This window comes from Rhyacophila brunnea, unplaced genomic scaffold (genome assembly GCF_057557595.1).
Source record: "Rhyacophila brunnea isolate RB1 unplaced genomic scaffold, BYU_Rbru_1.0 scaffold_20, whole genome shotgun sequence".
Classification (NCBI taxonomy): domain Eukaryota; kingdom Metazoa; phylum Arthropoda; class Insecta; order Trichoptera; family Rhyacophilidae; genus Rhyacophila; species Rhyacophila brunnea.
The window spans coordinates 15,167,860-15,189,148 of record NW_028232860.1 but is presented as its reverse complement, the minus strand read 5'-3'; the positions used below and the strand labels follow the sequence as shown (position 1 = coordinate 15,189,148).

General features: G+C 31.9%; 1 long non-coding RNA gene across 1 annotated transcript; it reads right to left on the bottom strand.

Moving 5' to 3' along the window:
- Positions 1-11,098: 11,098 nt before the first annotated feature.
- On the bottom strand, positions 11,099-16,183 carry LOC147071272 (uncharacterized). The gene is made up of 3 exons (XR_015070804.1): positions 16,112-16,183; positions 13,379-13,495; positions 11,099-11,300 (listed from the first exon to the last, which is right to left on the bottom strand). It is a non-coding gene; the product is annotated as an uncharacterized LOC147071272 (long non-coding RNA).
- Positions 16,184-21,289: the final 5,106 nt, after the last annotated feature.

The window sequence follows — 21,289 nt, the reverse complement described above, 5'->3', positions numbered from 1 at the left end:
TGTAATACATTCCTACACATACGGCATCTCTCGTTGGCAAAATAAATTATTTTATAGAATATATTATAATCAAGTGATTATAATATTGCAATTAAAAAATATTTTTCTTAAGAAGGTAGACTACAAATAATCGACTAGTATGGAATCTTCGCCACTGATATATGAATCAACGTTTACCCAAACTCACTCTCACGTAAGTGGAATATATCAACATTCGAAGCGATTTGATTGAACATGGTTATTGCCCTCTTGGCATTACTAATGACAGGTTAGTTCTGCTCTCTAGTTTAATTATTGTGCAATTATATAGCAAATTTTATTTTTAATATACTCGGTTATTATAGTTATAATATTTGTATAATATAGCAGAGCTACCTCTGTGATAGCACGCACTAGATGCGTTACTTTATCACCCGTTTTCCTACCAAAACTATATTTGCTACAAAACCCTATGTAACAAATATGTAGTGGGTAAGTCCCTAAATAATAATTATGTATTTGTTCAACAGAATCCCTACAAGAAAAAGTCACCACACGCTAGTTTTAGTACCTACCTTAAATGCACGGAAAACACATCTCTTGGCAGCGCATTGATGAATTGTAAAGCGTTTTATAATCCCGATAAGAAATCATCCCCGATAATTCTCTTTACTGCAGCAATTGATATGCCTACAGAAAACGCTTTCTCCCTGGAGAAATCTTTCCTTGTACCCCAGTAAAACATAACTTGCTCGCGTGAGTTTACGAGGACAGTGTTTACCTACACAAGTTCGCGTGCGTATGTGTGCGTGTGTAAAATAAACATGTTTTACAGGGCTTTTGATAGTGACAGTGAGATAAGGGTGCGGCTACGGCTACTCCTTTTAATACTTGATAACTACGTAATTGAATAATTGAGTAGGAAGGGAGTTTTGTGTTTTTTTTTACTCTGCTCTATTCACTATTGAAAAGACGAATTGCTTCGTTTACTTAGGTAAGTAACTTCTATGTTTAAAAAAAATGTTTATGGCCTTCACTCGCGGTAGAAGTAAAACTAAATGATGAAAATTATAATGAAAATATCTATTTCTCTATATCTATTTTTCAGATAATTATAGAAAAAATAGATTTTCTAGGACTAGGAAATCATCTACTGACACTGAAAAAAATTACATAATAACAATGGACAATAAAATTGTATTTTAATAAATGCATTGATATGACAGGAAAATTATTCGTTGAACTGAAAATTCCGCACACAAAAATTTCGGCACAGAAAACTGAAGCGCCTAGTTTCAAAATCCCTAAAACGATTTTAGGTAGTTTTGAGAAAAATGAGACAAAATCATATCTATTAAATCTGTGAACTTTATGTACTTATTTTTTAATTCATTACATTCTAACGAGTATTTTGGCTTTCCATTTTAGCGGTATTTGAAAAGCACACCCAACCATTTTACCGGGTTTTGAAATTTACCCTAATTTTTGATCATACGTATTGACGAATTTTGGAGTTTTTGAAAGTTCAATCTTAGGCCATCATATAGGTCACAAAAATATCTATCTAACTCACAAATTTTCAAAAACCATTTAAGGGGCTTTTGAAACTAGGGGTTTCAACTCCGAACACAAAAAAATTCGGATACAGAAGACCACGGACATGGAAAATTCAAAAAAAATACCTTTAGATTTTCGAATGTTCGAAAGGTTAAAAAAACATTTGCAAAATTAATGATTTTACCTATATAATTGAAAGCAATTCTTGTGGCATTCCAATTTTCTAATTTTAAATCTATTTAATGATGAAAATTTACAAAATTTTAAATTAGGGATGTGTCACCAAGTGATTTTTTTATTACTATAATATTTATTCTCACAAATATAAGTAGATAGTATTTAACGAATCAATTAATTACATATATCACATATTTAAATATTTTTAAACCTTTATATTTAGGTAATTCTAGACAGTCTGTGTTGCATCTAGCTGCACCATGTATGATATTATGTTTAACGGCCCACGTGCTCGTCGTAGGTCAAAATTGAGTTTTTATTGTATTTTCAAACCATGATCCTGGACACCCCTTAAACGTTGTAGTTAATCTATTTATATAATTTTGAAGCCTTATTATCCTTTATAGTGATTTTAAACATTTGATGACTGCATAAAGTATTTTTGTTACATAAAATAGTATTCTTTTAAACCTCTCGCTCTAATGTTTTAGAATATAGTCATATTTCGGTACATAACTGTGCAGTGGTGTTAAGATTTTTTACATTTATTAATTTTTAAACGCATTTATAAAACCATTAGTATAATTTATCTCTAGATAATTTTTGTAAAATATTCACGATAAAAATTATATTGATAATCTCTCTGATCCCAAATTTGACAAGAATTAGGCATTTTATTATTCAAAAAATCGGCAAGATTAACACATTTTAAGATGATTTTAAAGATAATTATTATAAGTTATGTCTTTGACCATTTAAATGTCATAAACATTTTATGAATAATGATTTCTTTATAATAATTATTGACCTAAGAATAAGGTAGTGTTTTTTTGAAATACGCCATTTCTTTTGGCATTACCCAGTAGTTAAGCTACAACATACGGCCGTAGCCATAAATTGACAAACTAAAATTAAAGTAGGGAGTAAAATTATATTAACGCGCGTGTTTGAACATGTACCTAACCGAATTTTTTAAATTCTTTTTTTAAACGGTACATGTTCAAACACGTGCCTCAATATCATTTTACTCCCTACTTCAATTATAGTTTGTCAATTTATGGCTACGGCCGTATGATGTAGCTTAACCACTGGGGAATGCCAAAAGAAATGGCGTATTTTAAAAAAACACTACCTTATTCTTAGGTCAATAATTATTATAAAGCAATCATTATTCATAAAATGTTTATCACACTTGAATGGTCAAAGACATAACTTATAATAAATAACTTTAGAATTATCTTCAAATGTGTTAATCTTGCCAATTTTTTGAATAATAAAATGCCTAATTCTTGTCAAATTTGGGATCACAGAGATTATCAATATAATTTTTTATCGTGAATATTTTACAAAAATTATCTCAAGATAAATTATAGTAATGGTTTTATAAATGCGTTTAAAAAATAATAAATGTAAAAAATCTTAACACCACTGCACAGTTATGTACCGAAATATGACTATATTCTAAAACATTAGAGCGAGAGGTTTAAAAGAATACTATTTTATGTAACAAAAATACTTTATGCAGTCATCAAATGTTTAAAATCACTATAAAGGATAATAAGGCTTCAAAATTATATAAATAGATTATCTACAACGCTTAAGGAGTGTCCAGAATCATGGTTTGAAAATACAATAAAAACTCAATTTTGACCTCCGACGAGCATGTCCCCCCTTAATGCCAATGATGCAGTCATAACGGTGTGGTTGGGAAGAGTGTATTCGCATCTTTTGCATGGACAGGAGAAAGGGAGATTGATAATATTTTTGTTACACAGTAATGAAATAAAATTAAAAGTGACCAACTTTTGGATAACACTTTTAATAAAGTAATATATTAATATTGTGTCCCTTGGAGACTGGAGTGAAAAAGCTATTTAGGAAAATACTCATGGAGTAAGTAGCAAAATAGGAAAGTTAGAATATGCATAAGTATAATACATTTATTTATCATTTTATATTTAATTTCATTATTGATTCCAAATTATTAACAATAATACCTAATACAGATGACCTTCCAAAATGATGATAAGTAATAAAATCATTTAAATGACACTAAATGATATATGAAAATTAGATTTAAAAAAAACACACTTTTGTCAAAATAGTATTTTAGAATTTGCGACTCTATCTGCGTAGTTGTCTTAGATCTTTAATCCATAGAAAGGTTATAAGTAATTATCTAAATATCACCACCCGGTTTTACTTAAAAATTTCTTTACAAATCAAGGTAAACAATATGTACATGTAAAATAAGCGTTTTTCTATCGAGTCTCTTCCATTATACGGTAATTATTAAAATTAATTTTTATTCGGGAATTTATTAAGGTAGGCCTTAAGTAATCTACTGATATACCTAAATCAATATTGTTTCACTGGATAACAAACAACTCTAGTAACATTTAATATGCCATGCATTTAATGCTATACACTTGTTCAACACATGTGTTGTACAATTGCAGCAATTATTGCCTCTAAACCAAACTAAAGCAGATGTCAAATGTCGTGACTCCGGATACAAGTTACAACACTTTTACTCATTAAAACAATTGATGCAAGTGACCCCGGTTTACCCCTTCGGAGAGCACGCGAACACGTTACGATTTCATAAATAACAATCAGCTATCTAATAAGTAATAATGCTACAGTTTAACAAAACTGCCTCCGCACTTTCATAAAATATTTAAACGACAATGCTGGGGTTAAATTGGCATGAACATATTCAGGGGAGAATTGAAGTGAATTGAGACAATGGGTAAATTCGATTGTACAACTATATTTTTTGTCATAACTGAAAACATTATATTACTAAATGGCTCAAGGCATCTATACTATACAGAAGACTGCTATCGGCCGCTATCGGTGGTCATCGAGGGTAATTTAACATATTTTTGTATTGAGGTATTATTTATTTAAGAAACAAAAACATTGTTGACATAAGAAATCTAAACTAAAGACGTGCACTACATGATATTTACATTATAACAAACATTACCCTCACAAGAGAGAAGAGAATATTATATAATACTAATAATAATAAAAGAAATATAGGTACTTCAGAACAATTTTATATAGAAAAATTAAATTTTGAAAACAAAAAATATACAATTTTAAACAGATAAATAAATAAGTATTATAATTATTACAATAAGTTAGCCGTCTATACAGTCAAAACTGTCTATCAGTCTATCACAGCCAAGAGAGGTGCTGTTAAAACATAGCACTTATTGTAAGAATTACCACTAACTTATTGTAAAAATTATAATACTCCAATACAAAAATATGAAAAACTACCCTCGATAGCCGCCGATAGTGGACGATAGCAGTCTTGTGTACCTATAGAATATATGCGCAGAAGCTAAATTAATAACAATTTACGTCGAATCTGTATTACACATTTTACACGATGTCTAAATAATTAATAGTCATGCAACTGAAACGTTGCTAAAATTTTCTTTTCCAAAAGCCAATATTAACAAAATTTGAAAAATGCTTCAGTTGAACGCTTATTAGTGTAATTTTGTCGTAATTGGGTATGGTGCAGGTGGCTAAATCAATAAAGCAGATAGGCTGAAATCTGATGTGGGTTTGAGTGCCGTCCAAGCATCATATTATTATTTTTTCAACATTTTTTCGAATAAACATATTAATTCTTACTTATGTGTGTTTAATAAAGAATGTTAAATTTTTAAATATTTAGAAAACTTATTGGTTTTTCCGACCCTGCAGTAGGTATATAGTAATTAGATAAATGCCTACATGGTTTCTTTAATGATTTTAAACAGTGCAGTATGGCTGACACGAAACGTCAGTCCTGCGTCAAGTAAAATACCATATGCCAGCATACCATCTGAAAAATGTAGATTTGTTATCTTTTCATGTCTTTTTTACTTAAATTTGTTTTAATTTATTATTAGAGGTAAACTCTACCTTATAATTGATTTATTGTTATAGAGATAAGGGTCTTTATATATCAAAAATTAAAAAAATGTTTTATAATGCAATTCTATGGAGATATAATTAATTGTATTATTGTTCTTATTTAAGACTGATTTAATATATTCAAAAATGTGGTATTTTTTAAATTTAAAAACATACTTGGAGAAATCTTAGAAATATACTTAGTTCAGTGTAGTGCTAAATAAAATAGTGCCTCCCCATTTTTCAAGCACTTTTTCATTATATCGACGTAGAGATAACGACAAGTTCGTAATGGCAATGACAACGACCATTGATACATACAAAACAATCAAATAGTAGGCGAGATATGTACTAAAGATCTAATTTCACTGCGCTTTTAAGTAAGCAAGGCAGTACATTTTTTCATAATCACTTTTGAATTGGACTGAATTCTAAGCTCCGTTTACTTGTGGCATGAATAAAATATTTTAAATAAGTACCGGCTAAAGTTTACTAAATTGATCCACTTTCGGGTATTAGGCTGGAACTGGTGTCTGACGATCTTATAACCAGATTGATTTGGCTACAATTTAGTTAAGATTAATATTATTTTATATTTAATGTTATATATGTTACGCCGAATGTGCAAAATTGAATATTACATGAAATGGGCAAAATTTTGCCTAAATCATGAAAAATGCAAGCCCGTTGCCTTATTCATGAATTAGACAAAATATCTTAAGAGTGCGTGAATTTGGCAGTAATTTTTCTGCTAAGTTCATGTATTGGACAAATTAGATAGTAGCGCTACGGTGGTATTTTTTGCAACTAAACTAAATGTATAAAATAATGCTCATGCATTAGTCAAAATGTACATATATTATCTATGGTCAAAATAGATGATCGCGCTCCAGAGCGGTGGTGTTTTTTGCAACTAATCAAACTAAACAAATGTGTCAATTGTCATTGATTATAATATAAAAATATACCAATCAATAACTCCAATGACGTTCATATCCATTTACTATGCGCAAAAAAAAATCTAGAACTATAATATGATAACGGAAGAATTTTATTGAAAAGTATTTTCGCGATTTGATTCGGTTGAATGTTTGTTATGTTGGCGTTTGAATGGTTGATTGAATGTTTGTGATTGTTTGTTGACACTTGATAGCTAACCTCAAAATATACATTCAGTTGAATAATGTAATTCAGAATTACAAAACCTAACCTAACCTAACCTAACCTAATAATAATAATATTATACTATGTCCAATTATTATAACTAATAAAACCATCCGTATTAAATTTACTTTTTCTTCTGTCATGTTGACAGTTCAAGAATTCCATACCCTGGCGAATTCATGTACTCAGCAGAAAATTTACCTAATTCATGAATAAGGCAACAGGCTTGACTATTACATGAATTAGCCAAAATTTTGCCCATTTCATGTAATAGTTAATTTCGCACATTCGGTGTAACATATATAAAATATATACCATTCTTCGCTCTAAAATTCTTGTTTATTGGATTCATGAGCAGCCTTGCATGTCGTAGAGTGCCGTAAGGAGTTGGGCCAACCCATTGAGAAGGCTGTTCGACAGCCAAATCACCCGGGTATAGAATATGCACATAAAGCACAAAAAAATTAGCATTATGCTTCATTTTATATGCCATTGGGCATGTCAAACTTCAAATTTCGATTACTCTATAGTCTATACTCTATAATATCATTACGAGATTTACTAACTTTTGGCAGTAACCCCACGATTTTATGTATACTGAGTTGAGGTCATTCGTTTTAATAAGGCAGTTTAGAGATATACATAGCGTCCATTATTTTTTTCTATTTGTTATTATAGCTTGTGTATTACCAAAATCTTCCGGTAACAAAAATATCATACTACACGAATAAGAAGATGACAAGCATACGATAAGTCATGTCATATAGTTGGAAACACTACATATTATATTAAACAATCTAAGTTTGGGTGCTTTTTGTCTTGACAGCAATAATATAAAAAGTCTAAAGTATTAATACCGGTTGAATTTAAGTAGTGGAATGAAAAAGTGGTCGGAGGCATAGACAAAACACACACTACGCCATCTGTCAACGTTTACACAAGCTCACAATGGAGGGATCAAATGCACAATGGGAACGCAGCACAATGAGCTATAGGGTAGTATTTATAGCCGATGTAGTTTGCAGGCATGCATGCGTTTTATATACAGTGTGATTGATATGGTTTTGCGAATTATTGCTAATTATTGCTTAGATTTTATTATTTTGGTGTATTACATTTTTTTTCGAGAATCGGTAGTTAGCTGACGTTCGTTTGAAGCAAAGTGGGAAGGGTCGTGATGCTAGCAACGTAATGCACAAAACAGTGAGTTTTCACACCGTTGATTCTGCAATCGATTCCTGGTGACATCACAATACTCTACCAGGCCATAATTTTCTTTTCAATATTATAAATTGTTTTTTTGACTCGCTAAGCCTACTCCAAAGGAAGATTTTCCATTATACATCGAGATTTATACGACACCAAGGTTTCTGTTTATACCATGCTAGTCGAGGTGATTCTAGTTTTTCCCGGACCTCTTTCATTCGACGGTCTTGTAACAATAAGCATGATAGTTATATCTCTACTATTGGTCCATTTAATATATCACATGCTTCTTTTAAACGCGCCATTTCCAATATTTTGTGTATTAGACTCTGATCGCAATTTAAATAATGTGTTTTTACTATGTTTTTTTCTTTTTTACTGTCCTTTCTTACACTAGTATGTATAAATTTCAACAATAACACTGATAAACCTATATGTATATTATAAAAAATATTAACTTATTATTATATAAATATTAATATTACTTTTCCATTCTTCTTTTCAGATTTCTTTTATTTTATGTTATCACTATTCTTTATATAGTGTTAGAATCTTGCAAGATTTATTATATTATCGCTTATCTATGGAAACTTTACTGGTTGCAACATTTTGTGTTTCAATTTACTTTTATACTTATTTATAATCAATTTCACCGTTTTTTTTTTATCTTGAGACAATTAATTAAAATACATATTTATAATTTTCTCAAGTAGTTATATATGTGTAATTTACTACTGCTTCTCCACTACGGTAATTGGGTCTCGTAACCTGTCAGAGTGTAAAGAAAGGAAAAGCGAAATTAAATCTCAAACATGATATTTCATGTCATTGGTTTAAATACACACACCGACTACAATCATTTTTAATACCATACATCATTAAGCATGTCTGTCAGATGCTCTCCGAAGTGAAATACCTACTCCACGCCCTTAGACTCAGCCTCATGGATTTGACAGAACTCTCGAACACTGTTTCATTTAGACAGAGAATTAACGAGACCCAGAACATTGGTCTGGTCCAAGGAAAATTCAGTCTCGTTCACATAAAAAAAATGTTGGAGCAGAAAATCCTCATTATTTATGATTTATGCTAGACTCTTGATAAAATTCATAGCTCCCTCTGTGTCTGCACTAGCAGCCTCACCTGTCACTTTGATGTTGTGTAGTTTACTACGGTCTTTAAATATTTGAAACCATCCGTTTCTTGCAGTGAATCTATGAGTAGCAACACTATCGTTATTTATGCACTTTAAGTCTACATAAATACTCAAGGCGTTCTCTTGTATGAACATAAGGCTTATTGGGAGGTGTTGTTGCTGCATATCTTCTATCCATAAAGCCAATAATTTTTCCATTTCTTCTATTAATATTTCTATATTCTTGGTAATAATCGTAGATTGCATTGGTATTGATTTTTTTCACATGATCGATAATTCGAACTTTATCGAGTATAATTGTTCTAATCGTAGAATGACTCATTTTATGAGCGCGTACGATGTCTGCCATCTTTTCACCTTTTTCGTATTATTTAATTAATTAATTATTTTTAAATTAATCACGTAAATAGGTATGAATTCACGTGAGTCGAAATCGCGTAAGTCAAGGACTTACTGTAGTTATTTTATTTCTGACCGTACGTTCCGAGAGTGAAATATAATAGAGCAATTGACGTAAGTTATTTGAAAAAAAATGACACGTTGAATGTTTAATGCTCCTCCAAGATCTTCTGTATTAATAACAACACAATGTTATATCTATTTATTTTTAGTATCCTTCCACTTTCATTAATTGAATAAAGTATCAATATACCTACCAGTTTCATCTAAAATTACATTTTTTATAACTAATAAAATCTTTTATTTATAATCGGTTTTATTGGCATTGTTCAGTCAGTCATGCCATACCGTAAAGTCTAAGGTTAGACAATTCCATACATTTACATCTACGTCGATCATGAATTCATAGGAAATTACCTCATTGGGTTCGTGGTTCATTGATGTCATACCCGTAGGTAACAATCGTAAGCAAGCAGCGTAACGATTAGGCTCCTTTACTACAAATTAATTCATATAATTTTTGATTGATTAAGTATGATATGGGCAAATAGTATTTTATCAGGAATGAATGAATAATACATACCTACCAAATGAATAATACACGAGATTTTAAAATGTGAACATTCATTAATTTGGAACAGCATCACAAAAATCATTGAAAAAAACTTGTGCCGAATGGGAGTTAAATCCAAATCCATCGCGATCGCATTATTAAATCATGTGTACTAGTCAATCTTAAATAAAAAATAATTTATTTAAAAAAATATTTATAAACGTAAGTAAATACGTCATAACTAAAATTTGTTAAAAATCCACCACACCATAAGTCAGTTAGTAATATTATTACGTAGGTTTAAACTAACAAACTATCTTATATGCATATTTGTTAGGTGAACATTAGTAAAGCCGATAACTTAATTGGGAAAACTCTCATCTGAGGTGTATGGATGTGAGTTTAAGTCCCATTTAGTCCATTTTTTGAATAGAAATATTACTTAAGTAAACTATATTAAATGTACGTATATTCGATAGTAATGTCATTCACAATATTGTATTATTATCTTTCTAAAGGTAACTGTCTAAGTTCGCACTATTTTTATGGTTATCCATCGTTAACTTAAATGCAATGTGCAATCATTGCCACTCATTATTATTAAACTGGCGCTAGGGGCCGTTCAGGTCCATGGCCGACTGCACAACGTTTCTCCGGGAATCTCTGTCCAGCGCTCTCTCTTCCCAGTTGACTATCCTAGGAAAGGGGACGAAGTCCAAATGCCCTCATTTGCTATTACCATCATACGACGTTACTTGAGTGTTAATTTCTCAGGAATATGGGGCCAGGTTAAATATTTTTTACATGCCTTATAGATAAATGACTTTATGATATTCATAAAATTTCTTAAACAAAATGTAATATTAATATTTGATTACTTTAATTACTTTACATATAATATCATTAAAAGTAAGTTTCGACTGAATTCCCGAAGGAGGGACAATTTTGTGGATATAAGTAAGTACTAGTGCGGGGTTTAGGAATAACACAAACATAGACCCCTCCAAACCAAACCGCCCCGCACCACACTTTGTCTTACTCGAGTGTATCACGAGGTTCCACGTTTAAGTGTGAAGCAGCAGTATTTTTTACGCCTTTAAATGTCTCAGGAGCACATACCCAAGACCGAGGTCACCACGTACTCAAGTGTGCTTTGACTGAGTTGCCCATGGGAGAGAGAAGCACTGTGAGCTAACAAAAATAAAAGATTCCAATTAATAAATATACATAATATATAGTACAAAAAACAAAGCTAAAACAATATCGACATACAAAACTATGTAAAGAGATCATTACGCCCGCAATAAGATGCCGAAAATTATTTTGAACGCAACAAAATTGACCTTTGTGGCGACCAGGTTGGATGGCCCGATGGGCCCATAGGTGGCTGGACCGACTTAAGCATCTCTTCCCTTTCAGACCACATTCTCGGACATTCCTTGAGGACGTGGTTTGCATATTGTAGTTCTCCGCCGTGTAGACATTAGGGATTGCAATACCATATGAATATATCAATACCGGTATTTCGGTATTTATTATTGAATACCGGTATTCGTCAAAACATATTACTTATAGAAAAAAAGTAGGTACCTATCAAAATCCATTAGAAACTCTATTTTATAGCAACCAAAAGTACTAACCTACATTTTTTATTTTGACCTTTGTAAATGTGTAATAGATCAAAATATTTTAAAACTGCTTATTTTTACAAATACTATCTTTAGAAAAATCTTTGAAATTCAACGTTTGTTGGATGTACTATCAATGTTTGATCAATTGTTATAGAAGAGTTATTGGAAATATTTGCCACAAATGTTTTCTTTTTTGAAATATATTAATTCATCGCTACAATTATATAAATATATTTGAGGGATTTTGTTTTAATACTATTTAACTTTAATTTGTTGGTTTCATTCAATATATTTGCGTTTTGGAACCATAATATACACTTAATTTAATATACAATATATTATAGTAGTAAAGTAAGTATTGAAAAGATAATGCTGATAAGTGTATGCTTTCTTAATACCGAAAATACCGGTATTTTGAATTTTTGAAACCGGTATTTCGGTATTGATAAATAATTGAGTACCGGTTTTGAAATACCGGTATTGCAATCCCTAATAGACATGTTGGTCAGGTGACAAGTTCAAGCTCTAAGAGCTTGGCGACGAAGTTTATGAACGCGGAAGTCTGACTGATTTTCAGGCCTCCTACAATAAAAAATAACATACGTATTTGTTTGGTGGTTATGTAATAGGCCCCTTTGATGTTCATTGCATGGATTATTTATAGGTACATTACAGCATTATGAAGTTGGTATAATTTAATAATTTTAATTGATTTATACTATTTTGAGGCATCTATTTAAATCTTATAACGAATCAATTACATCATATGTGTCAGAGAACATCACCGCTTATAAGTACAGACCATTGGTTAGTAGTAGGTAACAAATATGTATATTATATCAATTTATAATTTAAAAAAATGATGATGCTAACTGATATTATTAATATACCGAATTATTTCCAGTAGAGAAATCAAAATACCACACCAAGCACTTATCCCCCATTCAGCTTTTTGATGTGTGACGGATATAGAGCAATAAACGTCAGATCGCAAAGCTGCCACTTGTTTTTTCGTTTTGTTCCTGCAGGGGTTTATGGGGGCTGGGGGTTGTATGGTGGCTTATGGGGGAGGGTGCCCCAGGGCCGATCCTGATTGACAGTAGCTCATGCTTAGCAGCGTATGACCATGGAATAAGGATTGAAGCTCGATGGCCCCAGGCGAGGAAGGATCTGTTAGCAGTTAACATGTCATAACACGTTATGTGCTCGGAGCCTCGGCATTAATATTTTATAATTTAAAAAATAGCGAAGAAGAAAACAAATATTTCAAATTCAAATTTATTTATTTTGACATATAGTGTACTTTACAAATTATAAATACAAGACGTTTACAATATGATATGGGGAGGGGGGGGGATTAAATAAAGATGCCTATGTTAACTACCAAAATTAACAATATTATCAACAAAGCTAAGTAGACATACACTATTTTTTTTAACTTATAAAACAACGTCTACGAATTGATTTTTTTTAAACATAGTTATTGCTCTCCCAATTTGCATTATCAATGGCAGGTTGGTTCTGCACCTTTGTAGAACAAACAACATATGCTTCCGATTACTAAGATAGTTATTAGAGACACACATGTCAATACTACAAAAAAATGTGTAAAATTACATTATGTAATATTATACTTACTTATTTTTACCCCATGATGGCCGAGCAGTTATCGCGTTGGCTTATAATGTCGAGGGTCCCGAAGGTTTGAATCCCGGGTCTGAACAATGTGTGTTTGGACCCAGCGTAGGTATGGACCTAAAAGTTTGAGCAAGTGGCTAACATTCATTTCATATAAAAAATCTATTAAGACAATCTCCACTCTGTGGAGATCTATATTATGATCTTAAGTTGGTAGGTATAATATATATATTTTTAAATATAATTTAATCACATGTCTAATAAGTAGGCACAAAATATTTATTGTGTCTTCATTAAATGATTTTCAGCCAAGAATTAACACCATTAAAAAGATTATACTACACCAATGGACAGACCAGTTTACATAAAGTGTTACATACAACACCATTAATTCATCTCATGTATAATAATAAGTAGTAGGAGCTAATTTGAATAAAGTATAAAGTCGCCATCACCGACAATATATTTTACATTTCTTCTATCGAATCGGGTTGTTTCCCTCCCGTTATTTTATTTTAATTGCACGAACTATCATATCCACTGGGTGTACGAAGGTATTTATAGTAATTTTGAATTCCACACTTGTCATATTCACATTTTGTTTTTCAAATGTATGTTTGAATAAAAGAGATAATAGGTTGAGTGGTGGCTAACATCCATTCATCTTCAACAGATCCTGTTAAGAAACCTTTGGCTAAGAAAAGTCGGCCAAGATCCACATAGAATTGAAGAGCTAATGGAAAAAACGCATTTGTAGTATGTACCTAATGCTAATTGCATCATCTTTTGGATGCGGTAATAAGAATACAACTCTCGAATGTTGAGAAATATTATTGGCGTTGGATGATCACATCGACTTTCTTCACTTACATTGGGTTCACCACTTTGGGATTCGATGAGGTGGAGGTGATGAGGTGATTGAAGTAGCAGCGGTGCATATATATGTAAATGTTTATTGTCTTGATGCAGAGTACAGAGAGTTACAATGATCGGAGTAAGATAACGGAACAGAGTATCGCGGTGAACTCAGACCGAGCCGTGATCCGGTGGTGATGATGATCGGGTGACGAGCTTGAGAGTCTATGAGCAAGTGACTGGACGACTCAAGTGGAGTATTGACGAGTTATAGATCGTCCTTGCTATTTATACAAATTAAATCTATACATTACAAGAGTCATTATCGCAATCAAATATAGACACTGTTTATTTAGGTTATGTTTAAGGGGGGACATGCTCGTCGAAGGTCAAAATTGAGTTTTTATTGTATTTTCAAACCATGATCCTGGACACTCCTTAAACGTTGTAGATAATCTATCTAGTGGTTAAGCTACAACATACGGCCGTAGCCATAAATTGACAAACTATAATTAAAATAGGGAGTAAAATTATGTTAACGCGCGTGTTTGAACATGTACCTAACCGAAATTTTTTTAATTTTTTTTTAAACGGTACATGTTCAAACACGCGCGTCAATATCATTTTACTCCCTACTTCAATTATAGTTTGTCAATTTATGGCTACGGCCGTATGTTGTAGCTTAACCACTGGGGAATGACAAAAGAAATGGCGTATTTCAAAAAAACACTACCTTATTCTTAGGTCAATAATTATTATAAAGCAATCATTATTCATAAGATGTTTATCACACTTGAATGGTCAAAGATATAGCTTATAATAAGTATCTTTAGAATCATCTTCAAATGTGTTAATCTTGCCGATTTTTTGAATAATAAAATGCCTAATTCTTGTCAAATTTGGGATCACAGAGATTATCAATATAATTTTTTATCGTGAATATTTTACAAAAATTATCTCGTAATAAATTATACTTATGGATTGATAAATGCGTTTAAAAATTAATAAATGTAAAAAATCTTAACACCACTGCACAGTTATGTACCGAAATATGACTATATTCTAAAACATTAGAGCAAGAGGTTTAAAAGAATACTATTTTATGTAACAAAAATACTTTATGCAGTCATCAAATGTTTAAAATAATTATAAAAGAAAATAAGGCTTTACAATTATATAAATAGATTATCTACAACGTTTAAGGAGTGTCCAGGATCATGGTTTGAAAATACAATAAAAACTCAATTTTGACCTAAGACGAGCACGTGGGCCGTTAAGGAAATGCTGACAAACGCTTCTGCCACTCTGATTTGTTTTGGCAACAAAACATAAATATCGAAGTATGTCACCCTTGTAATGCTGAGTGGTATGATTGGTACATATTGAATAAACTTTAGCATACTAATGATATTTTAAATATTTGAAGCCATTCCGGAGGCATTGCGTTCTATTGTCTCACTGTCAATAAGTCCGTAAACGAAACCTGGCTTCAAAATATTTCGAAAAAATCATTCTTAAATTCTCCCAATATTTTGATACTGTGATTTTAATTAGTCCGTCAAACGTGACGTTATTTCCACGAACGTCCCCTCGGCAGAACGCGCGACATATGCCATAGTTTTGCCTCCCTTTAATGAACTCATTGTGACAATAAAATAATAAATACTACACAAACTGCAGCAGTTGGGTGTTAATATTTTTATTGTGTGACATTTTTCGGGCTACTGAATTAATGCGGCGAGAGATTAGCATCTACAAGGACATTTTTACACCTGTTAGGATAACTTGATTCAATTATTATATTAATCTAAGGCCCAATAATTTGCTTAATATTGAATATATTAGAATGCACACAATTTTTACATTTTTACGACTTACCAAAATCCATCCCTCGATCGATGCGTTGGATATGACTGATATAAACAATACAATAAAACAGATACGCATTTATTAACCAAGACAGATATACGCTACGTACTTACCTTTTATTGTTTTCTTTTTAAATTTTACACGAGTCTTTTTAAATAAAAAATGCGATTTTATTTAATAATGCAAAATATGCATCAATAGAAGTTTTTAAGAAAAATGTCACAAAAGACAAATGGTTTTTGTTTTAAAATGATTTATTGATCATGACAATACACATGGTCATAAAAAAATGCAAATATAGTCAAAAATTTCAATTTACAATAAAATTGATTGATTCATGTTAATAGCTGTTTAAACACTGTATAAAATAATATACCACCACTACTTGTGTTAGTTAACATTGTATATATTGGGCTACAAAAAGGTAGAAAAATGTTAGCTTCCATACTATAATGTGTAGCACTAGTGTGGCTCCCTACCTCTAGCCCTACGCCACAGCGTCTATCCGCTCCACGACAACGTGCACTAATCCAATCTTTATGTTTCTTTATGCTGAAAAGTAAATCGACGACACCATTTTTTTTTAGATTCATATATGAAAAACATCCATCAGAAATCTACAAGTAAATATTTGAGATTATTTAGATGTTTAGAGTTCGGACCGCTCCCAAATTGAGAATGACTGCCTGTTATCTACAGTTTACTTTGTTCCGACTTACTTAAGTACATAAGATTGCGATTTCGTTTAAATAGCAAATTATAATCATTAATTCTATAAAAAAATCTAGTTTAAGTACTAGTTTTTTTACAATAATTCAATGTTGGATTTTTAAATATCTAAATCACAGAGCACGCTTGTAAGGTTTGCTACAAATTAACCTAAACTATTAAATGCCTCGCAGATGGTTTAATTGTTATTCTTAGTAACATACATTCAGCTTCACTACTCTCCAACAAGAAGATTTAGGCAAAAGCCAAAAGGCACTGTTGTCGACTAAATGGGATGAGCTTGTTAGTTTATAATGGAATTGCGGTTAAAAATGGGAGGATCTTGTTAGTTCACAGTTTTATCAAGTAGCCAAGAAGATGTTGTTCGAGTAAAGTTAGGCTCTACTTATAAAATATAAGGTAATCTTCAACGTCTTAAACATAAATGTTATATTATGTATCCTAGTGGCGAAGTGTGGAGATAGTTTGTTAATATCCGACATAAATAGTACACACTAAACTTTGTCAGTCATACATATTTGTTTTCATTGAACTAATTCAGTAATGCACTATTTATGACGGATCACAACAGCCTACCTCCACCCCACGCCACTGGTATCCAAACGTCCATCCACAGTATAAAAGTCAATATTCTCAGTTTTGGAGGGAAAATTGTGCTTTAATTGTTACTACATGAGATGAATCATTATTGAAAAACTTTGGTTATCTTCGTAAAATGCGATTTCAAACAATTTTCAATATTATTTGATTTCATAAAAGAAACCAAAGAATTTCTCCGATTAATGTCTGAATTTTAAAACTCGCTGTACAAAAGATATAATTTTATTTTTAGAAATTATTGGTTTAATTTTTTTTTACACCCTTTGTTTCCATCGTTCGTCGATAAAGTAATATTTACAGCTGACCTCATTGTGAGTGTCATTAAAACGCGCCATAAAAAGCAATTAATTTCGACATGTGGCAATCATTTTCATTTTTTTTTCTTTCCATAGAATTGCCACCGCTCTATCGTTAGCTCAGGTGCTTTTCAGCCACATACAATCTTGAGTTTTAGTGATGTAGTCGGAATCAGTGTTAATATTTTATTAATTTACCAACTTAATCTACCCTCCCATACTTCGGAACATCCTACATTAGCAAGCACAACATTCGATATTTAAACGTATCGACGTGCGATTTTTTGCCAAGTCAACACTGAATCATGTGGATCGCTGGTGTAATATCAGTACAGAGATGCGTGAAGAAATCATTTAAATAGTTTTACCTTATTAACTTTCAGTTACATGTAGTAATTCCACGTTACACCCGCACATTTAAATTACTAATGGATGTGATTTATGTCAAAAACAGGATCGCCTTACATATTCAAATTTATTTATTTTGCATATAATGAACAATATAACAAATTATAAATTTAAAGCGTTCACGACATGATATAAAATAAGTGTTAACAATTTTTAAAATAAAAATACAGAGAAATGTGAGTTAATGATACAATAAGTAATAAAATAAGAAATAAAGTAAAAGTAGATGGAAGCACACAGAGTGAACTTTGATAGACCCTATCCTAAAAACTTATAAAACAACGTCCAACTAAATTCACCCTCATGTAAGTGGAATATATCAATATCCGAAGAGATTTCATTAAACATGGTTATTGCCCTCCCAATTGGCATTACTAATGGCAGGCTAGTTCTGCACATTGGGAGAACAAACAACGGATGCCCTCGATTCCTAAGGTATTTATCAGAGACACACAAGCCAACACCACCAAGAAGATCCCTTCTAAATTTTAAACTACATAGTATAGTCTAGCTATATAGTGTAAAACGTCATAGCAGCCATTTTCGACCCACCGAAATTGACATTTGTGTTCAGTATTGTTTGGCAAATCGTCAGGGGAATATACACAGTTTTATATCGTATACAAATTGTTAAAAAATATTACAACAATAATGAATCTATTTGAGCTACGTTTCGGACATTACGTGAAATTTGTGGTCAAAATAATTGACCTACAGAGCTTACTATTCGTAATTTAATTAAAAAATTTGAGTCAAATGGTAATATTTGTGATGTTAAGAATCCTACTCGTTAAAAACGTAAACGTACTGCTGAGAATATCGATATTGCGGATGAAAATAAAATACATAAAACAATCATTTATACGTCGTTCTAAAGAACTTAGACTTTCTTATGGCATATGGTATATTCTTCATAAAGATTTGCATTTGAAGGCGTTGAAATTTTGCTGATTGGGTTTTAAAGCAACTTAAAACAGACTCATTATATCATGAAAAAGTCATTCAAATTTTGATCATAATATGTAGACTTATCTGTTTTTGTTATAAGATAGGTACCCCAATTATTGTAAATTATATTACTAATAATTGTCTGCTTCCTTATCCAGTCATTCCTCTTTTGGCAGGCAGACAAGGGTTTGCGATGTAATAGAGGTTATTAAAAGCCATAAATGGAGATGGGCTGGACACATAGCTCGAAGAAGAAACAGTCGTTGGATAAATCTAGTCATCCAGTGGTATCCGAGAAGTACAAAACGTAGACAAGGTAGACCTAGAGGCCGCTGGATCGATGAATTTTAATACATGATAAAGTTCTGCGGAAGTACGTGGCAACGCAATGTACAGGACCAAAAGAAGTGGAAGCAGCTTGGAGAAGCCTTCGTCCAGCAGTAGATAGATTCAAGCCGATGATGATGATGATGATATTACTAATTTAATCGCAACCGACGACCGGCGCAAGCCAAGATTTTGATTGTACCTACATATAAATAACAATATTATTATGTTTACTTTCAAATACACCACTGTCTGACGTGTATTTCAATCCATTCAGTGGCACGTTTATAAATAATGATATGCAAACATTCTGCTAATGAATCTAATTGCACTGGGGACATCAAGAGACGTCCTTGAAACAAAACGATGCGAGAAATAATTATCATAAAAATGTTGTTTGTCTCTATTTCTTCTACTTACTAAGGTAGTTAGGTACTTACAGTATAATAGACATGTGGGTATGGAAAATAATAAAATTCTACTGAGAATAATGGCTGCCTCGCCTTGATAACAAGTCGGTAATAGGCTAAAAATAACAAGATATATTATATTTTCTTTCCTTGAAAACTAAACTTACCTTAAATAATATTGAACAATTCAAAACTATTCCACGTAATGCTTTATAACAGACATATCCAACTTTAAGTAGGCTGTGATCTACTATCCAGCATCAAAACCAAGTGTTACCAATCACTTTTTCTTCTTTTGACCATGTCCGATCCTAGTTGGATCATATGGGTCTCCACCATGGCCCCACATAATGAAGCGGGCCCCCAGGTTAGGATCTTTTTCGGGCCCCGTTACCTATCGCAAAGGTTAAAGGCAGTATGACGCCCTATAGTAGCGCTTTCTAAATGGTGTTCACGGTTAAATTAAGGATATTTTAGTGTATTTACCACGTTTTTACTAGCTCGTATTCTTGTTTGTCCGGTACAGATTTTTTCTTGTGTGTACAGTACAAATTTTTTCATGTTTGTCCAAGATATGTATTGGACGATTGAAGATTTTTAACTAACTTGCTGACTAGCTAGACATTTGAAACTTTAAGAATATATCAGAACACGACGACAATGCATTTTTTAATACTTTTGAACATCTTTAAGCCGAATTGAATTCATTTTCAGTTAATTCTGTTTTGTATGTTTCGGAAAAATATCGTTAAAAGTAATATTTACTACTCACTATTATTGGTTTCTAAGTCGGTCATAGCAACTAAATTATTAATATATACGTGCGTTACTATGAAAATCAGTATTCTATAATATTTATTCAGTATTTCTATCAAGTACAAAAATTGTCAAGTCTATATGATTATTTATGAAAAATTAAAAACGTGGTATATAAAAAGTTATTTTTATCTTGTCATTTTATTTAGTACTTATATCCACTTGAATTATGGAGTTGTTGAGTTGCCAAATTAAAAATTGCATCGTACTTCTTGTGATGGTGTGTTTATCTCACTTATCTGGTCGACACGTCATGCCTAGCCCTCCATGAGGCCGGGCCCCCAGGCCAGAGCCCTGTCGCCCCCCCCCCCCCTATGGCTTCCACAGGTTGGAGGTTTGTATTAACAGATTTTTGTTTTTACGGGTAATAGATGTTAGCGACTTGCTCAATATATTAGTTTCATATTCTGACTCCAAACACAAATTTAAAAACAATATGTGTATTTGCCAGACCATCAACAACATTATAAGCCGATCTACCACAATACTCTCACATTATAATCTTTTAATTTGGAAAAAAAAACGTAAATCAAATATATATGTACTTATGTAAGTATATTCGTGGGTAAAGGCGACAATTTTGCGTAGGATCCGGTGACAAACCATTCTTAGTGCGTCCCTGTTACGTTGTTACCAATAATATTCTCTATACA